This window comes from Coturnix japonica, chromosome 2, assembly GCF_054131305.1.
Source record: "Coturnix japonica strain WE chromosome 2, WE-NBRP24, whole genome shotgun sequence".
NCBI lineage: Eukaryota > Metazoa > Chordata > Aves > Galliformes > Phasianidae > Coturnix > Coturnix japonica.
In genome coordinates, this window is record NC_140664.1 from 99,035,368 (window position 1) to 99,048,664 (window position 13,297).

General features: G+C 39.2%; 1 protein-coding gene across 10 annotated transcripts in view; it reads left to right on the forward strand.

Annotated features, from left to right (window-relative positions):
* The window catches only part of MYRIP (myosin VIIA and Rab interacting protein), a 185,182-nt gene that overhangs the window by 104,299 nt on the left and 67,586 nt on the right, over positions 1-13,297 (forward strand). Inside the window, exon 1 of one of the 10 annotated variants that reach the window (XM_085540496.1) lies at positions 8,524-8,821. The exons of 8 other annotated variants lie outside the window; for them this stretch is intronic. The gene's annotated coding sequence lies outside the window, so the exon portion shown is untranslated. Of the gene's footprint in view, positions 1-8,523; positions 8,822-13,297 lie in introns of those variants that run through there. One more of the 10 variants, XM_085540494.1, reaches the window with a different exon arrangement.

Genomic DNA, 13,297 nt, shown 5'->3' on the forward strand with positions numbered 1-13,297 from the left:
GCAGAAGAGCTTCAAATTCAAAATGCAGCTGTAATGTATATATAAGTGCAGAAAATGAACAGTTTTGCTAAGGAAAAGCGTTTCTTTCATATCTTCCCATGTCTCGTATGTTAGACATATAGAAGAGCTTGTAGGTAGTTATTTTATGGTCTGTGGAAGATTTTTGGTTTTTATTTTATTCCTCTAGAGGTGCCAGAATTCAGACCCGAGTCCTGCTTCCTACTCATACCTTGTTCACTGCTTGGTGTAGAGAAGGCTGACCCTACAATTACTTCTTTGCTCTAATATGAGAGACATGATAATCCCTACCATGATAAAATGTGTTTATATAACCTTTGTATAACTATCGTTTTACTTGAGATCATGGCAACCTGCAGTGTCCAATTAACAACAGGATGTGAGAGACACCATATGGGAAATGAGGGCTGTGATAATTTTATGCTGTGTTAGTAAGGAACCACAGATGTGCCATCCGGCCAACCAGGTGAGACACTGTAAAACTTTTCTTCTCCTGAATCTTCAGTAAGGATCAGCCCAGAATCTCATCCATCAGAAGCAGGCTATCACTGGTCTACTTCTCCCTGCTAACTTCGCTGTGTTTCCACACATGCTCTGCAGCCTGCCTGTTCTTTTCTACTGTATGAGTTTGAAGAAGGTCTTACTGTGGCAGGAGAGTTATTCTTTTGCTAGAGGACTGGATAACTACAGAGGCTTATCTGGAATCAGAAAGGCATTAAGATAGTTCAGAATTTGCTTCTTTTTGTGCTATAACATGGGAAAGCAGGGGAAGCAGATCTGGGGTTTCTGCCATCAAAGCCAATCAAGTCATATTTAACTGTTAATCATTACTATTATTACTGTAATAGTCTGTTTTTGCCTGTGGTCAAGGCAATGCTGTTGAATCTCAGAGGGCTATGCGTGAAAAGCATCCTTTCCTGTCTAAATAGTTGTCAAGTGAAATCTGAGGGGAGCTTACTGGCAAATTCCTTCAGTTGATAATGTAGCAGATGGGAAATGGGATCTTGATCAGAAAATAAAAATAAAAATAAAGCCTTGTGTTTAGTGAAGGGAAACACTTCCTCCATAGTAGCTGTCTGTAGATTCCAGATTTCGTGGTTTAAGTATATATATTTTTAATAGTGAGTCAAAATCTAAACATAGTGCTTCTCCTGGTTACCACACGCGCTGGGATTGTCATGCATCCTAATTAACAGTCTGTTTAAGATTGGCATCTGATGCTCGCTGATTTGGTTGAAATTCAGCGGCTGATATATAATCTGTGTTTCCTTCTAATGTGACTTTCCACAATTAACCTGGTGCGCTGCAGCGGGATCTCTTAAATCTCACTAAGTCTTGTTCATGGAATCAGCTGTGAGCATCTTAATACCAGTAGCACCTCCTGACCCTTCTCTGAGCACTGTCTGGAGAAATTTGCAAAGATGGTGCGTCTGGGGGCAAAAGTAAGGACAGAATAAGTGAGAATTAGGATTCTGGAAATCATTTCCATTTAGCAAGGACTGTAAAAATGCCTTAATGTAACAAATTTCACTGTTTTAACCTATGGAAGATAAAATCTGCATGTAGCACAATGAATAATGTCCTTCATTTGTAAGATCTGGATCATTCCATGATTCTATGACAGTATGATTCTGCAACACTGCTCGAGCAATTGCTAGTTAAGCAATACAGACAGCGCCTTCCAAATTCAGTTACTTTAATTTTTGTCAGGAAAGAACAATATCTGATGGGATAGAATTAGTTTCTTATGAGAATGCTCTTATCTGGGACTTTGTGTCAGTGACAATTTCCTCCATAGTAAGAAGTTTCTGTCATGCCAAGTTGGAAAGCCTGACTTCCCTGCTATGGTTTTGTGCAGGATTCCTTGAGCAAAAATGTCTTTCCCCTGCAGTAGCAAAGACTGCAGCAAAAAAAAAGGAGGGCTAAGAAGGGGATCCAAGTGCTAAATGGCATTGTTGCTTCCCAATGATTTATCCTAATCCCACAAGCAGCATACCAATTGCTTAGATTTTTTTCTCCTATTCAGTATTTATATGACAAGCATAAAATCCTCCCATTTCCTCATTTAAAATGAATACCTTTTGCTAGCTCATCATCTTCCTAGAAGGAGTCGAATGCTGTGTGGTACCAAAGCCCATACAGCAAATCTTCAGAGCCTCAGCATGCAAGGTGCTGGTAAACCAGCCTTTGTGGTGAAGACAGATTTCCCCTCAGACATGAATCTTGCAGCTCTCTTCTGCTTTTAATTCCTGCCAAATAATTGTCTGCAGATGTTTCTACAGATTCATCTCCGTCCTGAATGCTGCCCTCAGAATAAACGTAGCAGTTACTGCCTCTGAGAGCCCCCAGAAAGCAAAATGCTCTTGCCATTATCAAGTAAAATGATTTTGCAGTTATCCCTACAGTTGGTATCTGTTGTGAACACTGCTTTTATGCCTGATAATTTAAAATACCTGCAGTATCATGGGATGCTGCCGTGGATCTAAACTGAATTAATTCAGGCTGACACCAAGGTTTGAATTAGCTTTGTTTTTCCTATGGCCAGGGAGCTGTACCATGCCACCGTTGTGTTTGTTTTAATAAATTGCTACACTGGTTAGTGCAGTTTTGCAAAGGAATCATGTTTTTTTTTTTGTCAAAGTGATAGCTAACTCTTCCCACGAGGGAGTGCTGCCTGGCTTTCTGCTGTGCTGTTACATCTTTGTCACAATTTGCGGTTATTCTTCACCAGTTCTTCCCGTTGTCAAGCTTACACTGAAAGTTGGCTTACAAAATGCTTCCAAACCCTTTAGCTGTTGTAGACAAAGCCTCTGCCACATTCCTTGCACATTGTATGTTTTCTTTGCTACCATTAGTTCTGTTGCATGTAATAGCTCTGTGTCTAAATGGCTTTCCTGTGTATTTACAGCCTGTTTGGCCCTGTTACAGAGGGGCATAAGAGATGCTGATTTGGAATATTTAAAAATCCACAGTGGTGCTGTCAAGTCATAGAAAAACAATGCGAAACCCAGTCTGCCTTTCGGTGTCAGCAGTGCAACATGTAATGGGATCACGTGGTCCTGTTTTAGTTTATGTAAATAAATATTCACTAAGATCATATGCAAAATGTTACTTGATGTTATTATGCCGATTCTGTTTGTGCTCCCATAATTGAAGTTAAAATGAATTTAATATTGGAAGCAGGGCTTCATGAGAGGCATACTTCACAAGAGGGGTAGTTCATATTACCCCTAGGATTAACAAATACGTCTAGGAGGTGGAAGTAAATATTCTGAAAACGTTGTATGTATCTTGATTAATTTGAATTTAATCAAATTTATAAATCCTTTCTGTCTATAATATAAAGTAATGACAGAACGGAGTAAGTTGCTCAGGGTTGCCATTTTGCTAAATCACTGAAACCTTTTGCAGTTGGTATATTTGGAAAATCTACTCTCTGGTCATCATTTTTCCACCATTCTCTATAGCTGAAAACTGCTTTCTCCATGGGGAATTAAAACGTAACCTTTCTCTGTCGCAGATACTTCCAGTCCCATCCCTCTCCCGCGATGACATCCAGTACTCTTCTGTTCAACAGCACAGACAGACATCTTTTAATGTACACTTTACTGATCTCTTGGAGGAGCTAAATCTAAGCCCTGTCTTGAAGAGACCTTGCATTTAAACTATTTCTGATATGGGCAATATAGACACATTCATGTTGCGCTTCCAATTGAATCATGACTTGTGTTGTGTCACAGCGCATTCCGAGTAGAAATGAAAAACGATCTTGAAAAATACTTAAAGTCTAACATGGAAGTTGAAAGGCTTCAATATTCACCATAGGGGTGCACTTACAGCACATCATGGTTATAGCTTTTAGTAGCTCGAGTAATTCTGCTTTGCAGTTTTGTACCTTGATTTTAACTGTATCCATTTGAGATGGAAGTTGACCTTTCAGTTTGTTGGGTTTGGGATCGTTGGCACAAATTCATGATGTTTTAGCAGGAGGTGACTACTATGGACTCTCAACTGCAGTGCTAGGCTAGGATATGATTAAAAAAAATAAAACCAGGTGTTTAGATTATACTGGGGAGGAAAATCTTATATTTTGGGGGAGGTACAGGTAGGATATTAGGAAAAAATTCTGCTCAGAAGGAGTGATGATGCAGTGGCACAGGCTGCCCAGGGAGGTGGTAGAGTCACCATCCCTGGAGGTGTTCAAGAGCCGTGTGGATGTGGCACTGAGGGACATGGTCAGTAGGCATAGAGATGGTAGGTAGGTGATTGGACTATCAACTAATACAAAGGACTTTTTCAATCTTAATGATTCTATGGTTTCTGGAGATTATTTTGTCCTTATTTTGGATACCCGCTATTTAAAACCCGAATGATTTTCCTACAGCCCTTCTATTTGTCTTCACTGTCAAACATTTTCATAGTAACATTCTTTCTTTCCCTTTCTCTAGCTTTACCTTGAAAAAAGAGAAAGATATACAGCTCAGATAGACTGTAGTGGTCTTGGATATTTTTACTGATATTACATCTTATCAGCTAATATGATATTTTTATTCCTTTGCATGGTGATCTGGTTCTTATTTACTCTTCAAATATAGAAATACTTAACACGTTGTGTAGAAGATTGAAGACTACCAAAACAAAATCATTGGGCTTGTTTAAAGAAAATCTGATGGTTTAAGTGGTGCACATGGATATTTCAAGGATGTTTAAGTTGTAGTGGTAAGCTTATAAAAGTTTTGCAGAGCAGCAACTAAAGAGACTGTGCAGTGAAGACTCATGCATGTTCATTGTACATATGTGATTTTGCTAGGTGCATCTTCAGCCAGTCAGCATCTTTCAGCAAATGCTGCCCGCCTTTGGCACTAAAGGAGCAGGAGGCTGTTATCCCTTGGGAGGCAGCATGAGAGGTGAGCGGGATGCTTGTCAGTTTCACAGACATCTGTCACTGGTGGATGACTAAGGGTCTGCTCCTGCCTTTGCTCCTTTGCTTTACTGAGCATTTGATGAGCAGATTTTGTAGTCTAGAATGTGCTTACAGCATATCTGATTTCTCACTTATGTGACATACTTATAGGTGTAGGTGTGGGGGACCTGAGGGACAACTAAGTTGTAGAATCATAAAATCACCAAGGCTGGAAAAGATCTCGAAGATCATCATCTGTCAAGTGCATTATTTTTTAATATAGTAAAGTTCTTGGGGGGGGGGGGAAAGAAAAACCATTCAGGTGTGGGATATGCGTGCTTTACTTCAAGAGTATGTAGTTTTGACCATCTTTGTAATCATATACTGTAATATTGATCAAAAGAGTTCACCTACAGATAGAACAGTGTCTGTGTTCTGGGATGAATCTTGGCGTTTGGCTTCTAGAGGTCAGTCTTAAAGGAATAGTGCCCAAACAAGAGATGATAATTCAGAATTCTCTGGGTTGCCACATTAATAGAAAGTCCCACATCCCAACTCCCCTTTGTCAAAATGCTCTTTTAAAACCACGTTTCAGAAACACAGTAATTTGTTGAGTACTGCTTTTTAGTTAATAGGACTAATTTCTCTTGGGGGACCTTGCCAAGTCCCTTGCATACATTCATGAATGCCTTTAATTTTTAAAGGTAAAGTGTAGTTACGGAGCTTGTATTAAAAAATCAACTATGAAGTGGAGGGCTACGTAGATAGGAAAATTATTTATTCCGCTAAAGCAAGTGTTTAATCCTCTCGCTGATTTAAATGAGAGGAAGTTTCTCATGAAAGAAGTTTCAATCAATGATAGTTATCCTATCATTGTTTTCTAATAGAATGCATAAACTAATTGGTATTACTTAAATATATGGAAAGACATGGTCCTTCTGCAGAATAAAGAACAGCCTATGCACACAATTCTGCAAAGCCTTTATCAGCAGCTTATTTTGTTTAAGAAATTTGTGTAATCATTTCATATGATTGATTCATATGACTTCTGACATTCTTTTGTGTTTCTTTGTATTATTGAATAGGACTTCATTCCCTGAGAGGTTTGGAAATGTGGATATATGGAATTGTGATTTTCTTTTCTCTCATCTGCCTTCAAATATGTTTTATATTTAAGTATACCAGGAGTAGAGAGAATTCCATATTGGAGGCGCCCAGAGCTGCTTGTTTCTAAATTAAGTAAGTCTAGGAATAATGACATTTTTAACACTTCCGAGAAACAGATTTCCTTATCTTTATTTTACCAAGAGGAGAACAAGTGCTAAGGATCTCTATTAAATAACGTGTTGAAAACTGTCCACTTGCTGCTTAAGAAATTTACATTGTTTTCAATGCTAATAAACAAAATACTTGTTATTTTCCTTCTTTTACTTAAATTACTATACTGCTACATTTCAGTTTATAAAACTAAAGGTGTGCCTTACTGCTATCAGCAGTAAATAGCAATTTCTTTAAAGATTAGTTTGTTTCACTCTTTTCCTGCCATGTCCGATTGTTCGTTAAAATAATGTCCTCTGCTCTTTATATATAGTAGTCACAGTTACATACTTGTGCTCCTTGATTGCTAGTGGTCACCCTTGTCTTTAGTGGGTGCAATTGGTAATCGTGACGTGCTTTCTAGACCTTGCACCCATGGACCTTGCTTTCTTCTCTGAGCAAAAGTTCTTGGTGTTTTTGTTATTTAAATGTGCCTACATGGCTTTGATTACTGCAGCTTAGTACAGAGACGTCACCATCATGCTTTATTTTTAAAAATGACAACAGCAAAACAGAAATACCCTTGTAATGTCAAGTCCACCCCAGGAGTTTCAGTCAGTAGAGAGGACAATGGGCTGACAGTCAAGGGTCAGCCTCTATTTTCAGTTCACTGGCTGGCTAGCCTTGGGCTAATCGCTTTCACCACCCCGTACTGCTGCTTTGCCTCCAACTCTCTGACTTTCTCTTTCATTTAGTTGATTAGCTCCTCTAAACAAGGTAAGTGCTTTGAGTTAATGATTTTCCTATTTCTGACTTGTTAGAGGTCTCTGCAGTCAGCCCTGAGGGGATGCTCTTTGTTTTGGAAGTCTTTCAGCAATTGCATTTGCCTTTTTGACACAGTTCTCACCAGAGCAGGCACTGATAGATAGCACTCTGCCATTTGGGCTGACATCCGTGCCTCCCTCTCCCATCAAATAAAACCCCTTCCCCATCCAGAAGCATCCCAGCTGGACTCTGAGTCTAGCATGTGTTTCTGGTCTCTCCTTTCTTGTAAGTTGTCAACACTTTGTGTTTAGTAACAACTTGATGTTGTTAAGGGAATTCTTTGTATGCTACACGAGGTTGCTGGCAGTCAACATTTTATTATTATGTTGTGATTTCTGTTAAAGTTTCAGTTTCCTCAATGGTGGAAATCTGAGGTCTCCCTTTTCTGAAAACGTCTGAATCTTAAAGGCTTGTGTATTGAAACAATAAATAAAAACAGCTCAGTTTGCCCTGTTTCTTAAACTTCTTTGAGTTTTTTGACGGGTGGGGACTGACAGTGCTAATTACATAATGTAGGAAAGAAATGAGAAACTGCTGCCACCCACTGTCCATGCCATTTCAGTGATGGGGAACACCCACCTTCACAGTGGAGGATACTCTCATGTTGGGTCTCTACCTTGTTCCTTGTCTAGCAGCAGTGCATGCTGCTCCCAAACAGGCTGGGACATATTCTTCTTCCAAAGCTTGATAGGAATGTAATGATTTCACCAAATCCCTATTGAGGATGGGCAAGTATTATAATAGAATGTGTCACATGGGGCCAAAGCGAAAATGCAAAAGAGGTAGCCAAAAAAACAGCTCTTGTGAGCAAAGCCTGGGGCTCAGCAAGGTTCTTGTACTCCAGTTATGTGGTGTCTGGAAGAGTTTTTTATGAATCTGGTGTTTTGAGTGGACGTTCTGTGAAGATTTGTTGGCTTGTTTATCCATGCAAAAGTAGTTTTGCATCTGTACGGTCACTTCAGTTAGCATCCAGCTGTAAACAGAGCTGTCCTAAGCACCTATGAGGGTTAACGTCGTGGTTGTTTGTTCAGCATCAGAGGAGAGAAAGTACAGTGGGAAAATGGCACCTGTAAATTCAAACAAGAAAAAAAGTGGCAAGTGAGCCTTAGGGGAGGGGTGGTAGAGCAAGACTGACTTTACAGCTATATTTCAGGCCAAGGCAAAATCTCACAATATTGCTGTTTGTCTCAAAATATGCATCACATTACGAGAGCTACAGCAAAGAGGTGTTGATGTTGCTATTGGAAACTTAATATTTTGCATTTCCTAACCGTGGTTGTTTTAGCTGGCTGTCTGCATTAGCTCTCACACGGCATCTCAGAACCTTGGAATCTTTTGTGTGTCTATCCTCAGAAGACCCCTGTGGAAGAGGGACACACAGCATGCCTGAGTGGTGGAGAGAAGCAGCTTCTCAAGCATTTTCTTTCCTTGCTTTCCCTCACACCCCCTCCTTCGCTCACACCAGCACTTGAGAAATTCTCTTGTTATTCTACTGCAGGCTGTTCCACCGCGAGTGAGCTGCATTTGCTGGAGAGAGGAGCGCTGCTGAGAGGAGCTGCATGCACTGCGCCTTCTCTTCAGCAGAATCCGCCCATCCACCTGCATCAGGAGAGTTTAGTGGCCAGGACTGGTAATGGGGGGATTTTTGTCCCCCTCCCCCTCTGCCTTCCATCTGAAAACCTTGCAGTTCTTCACTTAATTATGAAGAACACGCATGTTGTGAATAATATTAGTGTGAAGCGGGAAATATACTTTAGGGGTGATTATCCTGAAAGGAACATGAAACAGAGCAGGAACAGAACACGCTAACTACTCCAGGTAAATCTGCTTATTGCTTTATTCCTTATCATCTGTTCTAACGATACCCATATCTTTGTCTTGCATGTTGTTAAAATGAGATTACTTGATTCCTTGTGTCATGCATCACTGTCCTTGCAGTGCAGCTCTTTCAGTTCATAGCATTAGTGTATGATTTAATCACAGGACTGGGAGTATCTTTCAGTTTTGGAGGCTGAGATACTGAGGGCATGACAACAATCTTAAGTTTCAGGTTTTTTTGAAGCCGACACATTTATCTCTGCACAGTATTGATGTGGATTAGCTAGGGGGAGCTTTGTTTTCCCTACGCATGTTGTGACTTACCATTACATTCATAATGATTTTAGAAGATATTTCGAGATTGCTTTATCCCAAAATGCAGACTTTAAAAAAAGAAATGAAAATTTGGCAGCAGAGAAGCATACATGAAGAAAATCATTTTACTTTTTAAATTCATGAGCAAACACAAACGTGTACCGACTGTTTACTGGCAGTGCTGAAATCCCAAGCAGTGCACTGTGATGTGGCCACACAGGGGAGTGAACACAACCACAGCAGTAGCTTCCTTGGCCAGATAGATACATCAAGAGTTGCCTAACGCAAAGAGAATTGCTGATGGATGTAACAGTCTGCTTTGATGATCTGTGGTATTCTTTGCAACTGAGATAGGACGCGCTTCCTTCAGCATTACATGTATTTTTTTGTCTTGACAGTGTTTTGACAAAGATTCCGGAGTGTTCCTGGAGATGTTCTCTTGTAATGCCTTTTAAATGTATTCCAGGAAAGCAGCATTAGCGCTAAGCATTGTTTTCTGCTGCTGCAGTCATAACATGGGGTTTATAAGCATCAACATGAACTCTTCCCAGATGCATCACAGCATCTGTGTTGTGACGATGGAGCAGTGATATGTTATCCCACTAGTGTAGAAGGAATCACAACTTCTAAAGTGAGCTAAAGCATCATTATGCTGCATATACTTAGGCATAGGTACTGGGAGGATAATTCTCCCTTCCATGTTTTGCCTTGGCAGCCACAGCAGCTTCAGAATCTTGAGTATTTTTGCTGTGTAATGGATAAAGATAGCCAGGCATGCTCATGTTATCTGCTTCAGGTCACTGAAACATATTCCTGCTTGCCTATAATAAGCAGCTTCATAGTAGTCCCAATTTTGAAGGGTTTAATCTACTTCTTACAAGTATAATCAATTAAAACAAATACAGACTGTACCTTGAGTCTTTTGGTGCTGAGCTGTTTCTGTGTCTGCACTCTCTCCTATGGAAATAATCTGCCCATGCTCACCAGCATTTCTCTGAGCAGCTCATAGAAGACAGGGCTATATGAATAGGTGGTCGTTATTTTCAGTTCTGGAGGCAGCCAACAGCTCCAGATGACAACAGAGGCTGCTAGGCAAGGATGAAGCAGCAGGAGGTGGAAGGCTGCAAGTAGGTAACCTGTTGCTCCCAAAAATTACTCATTCTAATTGGTTTTCCTATGGCAATTTCTGTTCTCCAGAGAATATAATATTATCAAGGGATTAATTAAATTAATTATTTTAAAATGAATAATAATGATGGTTTTGTGGCGTAAGAAAGATGAGCTGTTGGGAGATCTTAAAACTGACACAAAGTTACCCCGTTTTATAATCATATTTAAAAGACATAATCTGAGTACTGGTAAAATAGATAATGATAGAGTTGCTTCTTTTTTAAGATACTGAATTGGAAGTAATGTTTGAAGATATTTCTACTCTCTGGAAAGAAATATCAAAAATATATCATGTTTTCCTCATGCTCTCACATTCAGTAAAGCACTGAACAACCGAAAATCTCCTGAGGTAAAATAATAGAAAACCATGTTGTCGTGTTTGCCTTTGTAAAGTGGTGGATTATTGTCAAGGACAGACTTTACTGATGCATTTTGATGCATTTTCTATCCTAGTCTGGGGAAGTTCTAGCGTGTTTCTTTCTAACTGATAGAATAGTCTTTTCATTATAGGAGGTTGAACTCCATGATCTCTAGAAGTCCCTTCCAACCCCTGCAATTCTGTGATTCTGTGGTACACATACCAGCTTAAAAATACAAGGAAGGATGTTTTAATACATTAGATGATTCCCATTGGACCATCATTACAACCATCAGGGTGTTTTGTCTGTGTTCATACATGCCTACTTGTACCTCTATGTATATGAAAGGAAGACGTAGAAAACCAGCCATTCTGATGATGTGAAGTGTAGGATAGGTCATCCAGCTGGCTAGATACAAAGTTTTATTTCATGCATTATAGCCATTTCCCAGTAGCTGATTAGATGAAAACTTGATAATTAATTTCATTTGTAAGAGCTGGATAATAAATTTGAAGAAATGGAGAACAAGCACTTTCCCAGCAATCACTGAGGAATGATGCCAGGAATACAATTACCTTTGATGCATTGCTCCAGTTAAGTTCATAAATGGTACAGAACACGAAGGTCTCTTCTACATGGAGATGAGGTGAGATATAACTCACCGACTAGTCACAAACCTATGTTGATAGTGCCTTGATGTAATGCAATAGACAGTTTCACAAAGCAGAATGAGCAGTCAGAAGCTTTTGTGTCGTTTTAGGAGTTACTGTTAGAATGAGGTTAATGACAGCCTGAAATGTGCCGCTACAGGTGATGTTCCCACTTATAGTACTGTGCTTACAACGTTACTTCATGGCAAAGCCAATTGCACCATAAAGTTCTTGTTGAAGGCTGTATTCCAGCTACAACAGGTGGCTAGGTAGATGAAAAGGTTAAAATACATACAGGAATGACATGAAAATAGATTCTCATTCGGCAGTCTCAGTGTCCTTGGTGGCATTTCCTTCATTTTAGCAAAATAAGTAGGCTGAATATTTTTAGGCACTGTTTCTAGTCACTGCAGGCCCTCTCAAAGGCTTTTCTTTAGTGAGTAGGGGGATTTTGATTTTGTTTTTGTTTGGATTTTTCAAGACAGTCGAAGGATGAGCAGAAAATAGCAGTGAGCTGCTTTCCTTTCAGCAATGAAAATGTGAGTTCTGTAAGAATTAATAATTTCTCTCACAAGCGTAGCTCAGAAGTATTTGCTGCTGTACAAGGCAACAAGTACCATGTAATTGCATGGCCTCAGTGTCCAATATGCTAAGAAAAGTAATGATCAATTAAAGCAAAAATGTGAAACCTATTCAATTTCCAAGACAGAGCAAAAAACATCTGGTCAAAATATCATAGTAATTGTCAGCAGTCCTGATTTTTTCAATATTCTGTGACCATTAATTGTATGTAAAATTCAGCAGTTTGAAAACTAAATCTCTGTCTATCTAATTACAACAATTTGATGACTCTTGAGTTGAGATTCTGAATCAAAGAACTCAGCTAGATGGAAATCGCACTTAAAGTAAAACATGGAAAGTATTAGGAAGCAACCTGATAGAGCTCATATCAGGCTCTTAAATGGGATATGTAATTTTGTGACTTTAAACCTCTTCTGGATCCACATCACTCCCTGAGCCCTAGTGTAAAAGCAGGTCATAGTACTTCCCTACTGCTGCATTGCAGGCTGTGCTTCCTTGTTCAGAGATAATACTCCCTTTTTGTGTCCAATGCTACCTACAAGTAATTTAGGTTATACTGCTGACACTGGTTTCATTAAACCCAATTAACTGACCTTAACTTGTACCCTCAGAAGTTGTGATTGGTAATATCAAGAGTGGCAAATATTACTGCTTCATCCTACTTTAAATGCAACCTATGATGTTCAGTTCCTTTCCAGCACCTCTGGCTTGTCAACACAGCAAATTAAATTTTTATGAATTGTTTTTAACAAGAACAAAATGTTAACTGTTTGTTGTTTTTTTTTTAGATTTATTCATTTAATTATAAGAGCTATGTAAATCTAATTATAATTATCGAATACTCCAACTGCTTCTTTGCCCTGTAAAATATTCATCACTCTAATTATTAAATTGTTACTTTTTCAGAGAAGAAAAAAATAACTGAATTTTGTCTTAACAAAAAAATTGTGTAGAACTCATCTAAATGAAAAATTTTCCTTTGAGACAAATGCAGCTGAAATTATGGCAATGCTCAGATTTGGTCAATGTTACAACTCTGCTGGAAGGGAAGGGGTAAGAAAAAAAAAGCCCTACTAAAACTTTGGGCTTTTATTTGTGTGTGTGTGTGTGTGTGTTTTTTCTTTGCATTTTTCCTTGTGTTTTCCTAAAGCCAATTAAATTCTGCAGTTGCCCCGAGCAACCCAGCTCTCAAAAGTTTGGTGGATCTTCTTGCATGTGAGGCTCTTTTTCTGAGTTTGTAACTGTGTGTATGGAGTCTGTGACTGTATGTAGCATTATGTCAGAGGGCAGATAGCTTAAGAGAGAGAAATCTGGGGATTGGATTTGGGGCTTTTTGGTATTGCTTTGCTAGAGGAAGTTATTTCAAAAGTTGTTTTTCCATCCAGCTTCCATTTTTGCTA